The 5,321-nt window shown below is 34.4% G+C and overlaps 1 long non-coding RNA gene across 1 annotated transcript; it reads left to right on the top strand.

Moving 5' to 3' along the window:
* Positions 1 to 3,425, top strand: LOC128218755 (uncharacterized). The gene is made up of 3 exons (XR_008258444.1): positions 1 to 69; positions 2,212 to 2,322; positions 3,348 to 3,425. It is a non-coding gene; the product is annotated as an uncharacterized LOC128218755 (long non-coding RNA).
* The last annotated feature ends 1,896 nt before the right edge of the window (positions 3,426 to 5,321 follow it).

Raw genomic sequence — 5,321 nt, 5'->3', positions numbered from 1 at the left:
CAATAGGCTCATGGGGACAGTTCCTGCAATTTACAGAAAAGCTCTCAATTGTAGCCCTACGAACTTCAGGTAAGCGATAAATCTGGACTTCAAGATATCTCTGTACTCACTGTAAGTTTATACTTCATTTGAACAAAACATAGGGCCGAATTCAGAACAATCACTCTCACTCACACTCAATGAGTTAATCCTCTGTAATCACATAACGGTTGAGATATTTTCGAGTGAAAGATATATCCGTATTCACAGGTGTGAGTGAGACTCAAGTGTTTTGCGTGAGTGGGACATTTGTGAGTGCTCGGCTAGGCCACTTGAACCGCCCTCGAGGATTGGTTGTGAATAGGAATTGAATGAGTGTATGTGAAAAAAGTACATGGCAAGTAGAAAAGATGAAATATATCAAATATTTGGAACAAATAAGGGACATGCTCGTTCCCAGACAATATTTAAGAGACCGGGATAATCCATTGAAGTACATGTTCATTCAATAACGTGGCCATCTATAAACAAAACAAATTCAAAAGGATGCGCCTATCATATATTTGTTTTGTTTCGCAATGATCTTGAACCCCCAGCAATGTTGATGTTTGCAATTCATCAATGGCTGCAAAGACAGGCAGCTAAAGGTACGTGAAGTTAGCGGCCTAGCGGCGTGAGGTTGGCGGAATAACGGCCTAAATTTGTTATCTATTTCAAGGTTCAATGATTTAAATGGGAAATATGATAAATTAATGTTTTTAGTCGTACATTAGCGGCCTTAAATTGTTTTCTACTTCAGAGCATTTTTATATGAGTTTTCTTCTAAAACAATGCTAAAATAATTGTTTTCCTATGCAAAATACATCACGCTTGAGCGGTCTTGCGGCGTGAACTTGGTGGCCTGGTGGCCTAGCGGCCTTAAAATCCCCAAAACTCAATCCAGCAGCCCAGGAAAAGGGGGAAAATGCTGATATTCGCTAAAGGATGTTGATTTATGAAAAGGACATTTAATTTATCATTGTTTTAGAAAAGAACGCATATAAAATGCTTTGGAATAGGAAACAATTTTAGGCCGCTAGTCACACATGAAGTGGCTAGGCCGCCAGACCGCTAACTTGATGCCGCTAGGCCATTTCATAGCGTGGTAAGGGAATTGATATGTATTTTCCAGCCTACATTCAGCTGGATTACTATTACTATTATTATTATTATTATTATTATTATTATTATTATTATTATTATTATTATTATCATTTTCATCATCAGCAGCAGCAGCACCACCACCACCACCACCAGCAGCAGCACCACCAACACCAACACCACCATATCATCATCAACATCATCATTATTATTATTATTATTATTATTATCGTCATCTTCATCCATTTTCCCCTACATTTCTTGAGTTGTTTTTCACTCCGAGGTGTTATTTCCCCATAAGAAGTAGATTCATTCGCTAATTCTATCCATCTGCTATTTTTTCAACTTCCATTTTTTCAACTTCCATAATATTATATTATTTTCAAACGCCCAAGACTGCTTTATGTAGAATACAAAAGCAAGATTATATATGAATAGATATTTAAATTACGTGATACAATGGAAAACGGCTACATATTTAAAACAGCAACAACAACGACAACAACACACATGCATTTAAACATATTTTGCAACAGTTATTTAAAACCCAAAACGTTTATTTTTATTAACCAATTGTTTTAAAATGTAAATTTCAGTTTCAGAATAACACTTATTATCATTTGTTTGTTGCCATAACTAACAATAAGGTACTCAAATCTCAAATAAACATATGTTTACAATGTATAATGTAAACATCACCATAGTCAAACAGGTAATCCAATATGATCATGTAAACATACGTGTATAATTATATACTGTATTGCTCACTTGATGAAGTGGAGTGTTAGCGAGGCGTGTGAATACGAACAGATCACTTGAGTGTCACTCCCCATATTCCACTCAAGTGATCATTTGAGTGTCCCTTACGGGAATGTGGTTGGAGTGTGAGTGAGAGTGGATGTTCTGAATTCGGCCCTTACAATTTCAGCATCAAAATCCAGGTTTAGATCCCAGACCGAACTTTGTCTCCTTCATTAAACTTAATTTCAGATGTTCTATAAGCCACATACATGTTCACTACTTATGACGGATAAGAACTTTCGCAAATTGATTATAAATGCGTTTTCCCAGATTTACACCCTCCTCTTGCAGATACTGCCGATGGTGAAGCTTGGGTGCACCGGGCCGGTTTTCCAGCCGTGTGGAATCAACATCTCCAGCTGAACTGGGGCCGGGAATTATATAAGACTCCTTAGCAGCATGGTGCGCTTTTGCGTATTTATTTCCAGGCTCATATACCCGGCCAGACTTCTGCGTTTAAGCTTTCCTTTCGTCATTTTTTTAAATAACGTATCACAAGTCTTCCAATGAAATCACAACTGTGACACCTTTGGAGACTAGATTTAAATTAAGGAACCATTATGTGTAGAAAGCCTTTTGGGTGATTTAAAATCAAATTAGTAAACAGGATTCTCACGGTTCATGGTTTTTAATTGGCCTTGTGGACCTTTCATTCTTTACTTTGGTAACAGTCACTTAAGTATGTAAGAAGGGGGGGAGGGGTACAGATGTGATAGTAAAGAGTGTTTAATAAGGTATATTTGTTTTTATTTTATCACCATTTTGAAGGTAATGATTGTGTTAAATCAGGGATAAGTAACAAGTTTAACACAATCACTGTATCATGTTCTTTATTTCAAATAAATCTATAAATTATCTCTGGAGAATTTAGTCTGATCTCCATTTCTCAGAAAATGTAGCTGTCTAAGCGCCTATTCCATCAATAAGTATCACTGTCTTTAAATTGCTGTTGCGATACAGTTTAAATAGCAAAAGTTTTATGGCCCTGCTTGTTTGCAACTCCTCATTCATTTTTGTACAGCGAGAAAAGTAAGGGAATTCTAGAGATTTACTAGAATTATGGATTGTTTTTCTTGAGTTACACAGTACATAAGGAGGAATAAGTGTGTACACAACTCCTCATTTTATTCCTGTTTATTATTTATATATGTAACATAGATGTCACGGTACAAGACTTAGACACATGACATAAAAGAGCTCACTTTGATAAATTTTCTCAAAAAAAGATATCTTTACTGTTAAAGTAATAACTTTTACTGCATAGTAAGTAATGTCTTCTGCTCATCTTTAAGACATCATTACATGGACTGGAAACTTCCCAAGATACATTTCCACATGGCGCAGCTCATTTATATATATTGCTGATGGATTGTTTAGAATGGGACAGTTTTAATTGGACAAATTATGTTTTAATCGCCATTTTACAGAGTGCCAGCCAGTCATTGCTGTTTTTTGTATTGCTGAGGAGGACAGTCCTGCCAACATAACAGTTTGTTCAATAACAGGTAAAAAACTGGTCTCACTTAACATTTTCAACCACTGCCAGATAATGATTAAACTAACAATAAAATAGAAATTAACCATTATTGACTGTCAGATGCTACTGGTAAATGAACTGGTCTTGATGTCCTTTTCTTGAGATAATAACTATTTGCATATTACCCTGGTACTACTATTGTACATTCAATAGAAAATCGTCTTGTTTGTATCGTTAAATGGCTTTATAATGTTCCCCACTTCCTGATTCTTGAAAATTACGTGAACAAATGACAATCCTACTGCCATTTAAAGTTTGATTAAATTTCGGACAAATGTGTTTGTTTTAATTTGCCTTTTACTTAAAGTAAGGGTATATATACTGGGCAAGAAGTGCTGAATTTCATCGTGAATGACAGTGATTATCCATAGTTTGAATTTGGTTCGGACATGTTTGACAGGAATTCAAAGACATTTTTTTGTCATCATTTTCGCATACATTGGTTCATTCCAAGATAAAAAATATAACCTTTTTCAAAATGTTCAATCTGTGAGAGTGCAGCTTTAATAGACCTGTAAAGACTTGTCAATGTGAAACTAAACTCTCAATCAAACTTTGGTAAAAGATCAAATGCAGGGCTCCGTGTGCGGCATAGACTGTGTTAATTTTTATTTAATATGATGAAGAGCTAGTTAAGTTATCTTTTTTAAAAGTCTTCATTTGAAGCAAAAAAATGTTTCAATACCCTGTATGAATGTTCTTCACTGGATATTAATTGATAAAAAACATTGCTCCAGGGTGCGGAGCTACTTTTTGCTATATGTCTATATGGAAAAATCTTCTCCTCAGAAGTCAATATTGTTCCCCAATGTGCAAGGCACAATCGGTGAAAATAATTTCAGTAAAAATCACTGATTATTATTATTGTGATTATTATTAATAAACTTTTACTATTTCAGGAGACAAACAGAAACACAGAGGTGCTATATATTCCGATGGAAAAGACAATTAAAGCATCTCCCATCATTTTGGCGTGGCTCAGATCAAGAGGAGAATTTTAAGAAAGGTAATAACTGAGCAACTAAGAACATGCAAGTTGCACTGGTTAGAGTGTAAGACCCATCTCGCTTCATAAGAATAATCTGAATTGATAATCATCAATGTATTAAATCAAGAAATTGAAACGTAAGTGTCTTGTCTTTTGCAGTGTTTTTGAAATAGAATATAATTTAAAAAAAAACTAAAGTATTTTTTAATATGATTGTGAATGTGTGATGTTTTCTTCTGATCATTCTCTCTCAAAAACCAGATACAAAAAACATATTTGTAGATGTTTTTGTTTTACTTGTAAATATAGTTTTAAGTTTGTAATTTAGGCAAAGCCTTTTATTCTGCTCAATACAAACTTAAATATTGTAAGAGATATGGCCCTTTGTAATTTTTAAACAAATACATTTTTTTCATGTTTTTGTAAGCCCATTATTTAGGGACTTTTAATATTTTCACCAGCTGCATTATAAAGTCAGACCAAAAGTGTCCAGTTAGTGTCCAAACAATAACTAAGTTAGAATCCTTTCTCAAATCAGGTGAGCGATATAGGGCCATCTCTGTGTTTGTCTGACAAAAAAACAATAATCAATCTTTGAGTTAAATTGACAAATATTGTTGTAGAATGTTTTGTGAAGACATACAATTGGATTGCTTTTGTGTCAATAGGATTAAGGTATCTGCACATAAAAATTATTTAGAATAGCATTTGGGTCAGTCGGTTCACGTTCAATATTACTGATAGTATAAGTGGAAGCAGTGACTTAAAATTAATTACCAAACAGTTTCTGCTCAATTGCTTTGAGTTATCATACGAGTTATGAAACTTGGAATTCTAGTTCTTGGTGGCATAAATGAAAGACCTTGTTTTGTCACA

The sequence above is a fragment of the Mya arenaria genome, chromosome 15, assembly GCF_026914265.1.
Source record: "Mya arenaria isolate MELC-2E11 chromosome 15, ASM2691426v1".
NCBI lineage: Eukaryota > Metazoa > Mollusca > Bivalvia > Myida > Myidae > Mya > Mya arenaria.
The sequence above is the reverse complement of the archived record's forward strand: the minus strand, read 5'-3'. Positions and strand labels throughout refer to the sequence as shown.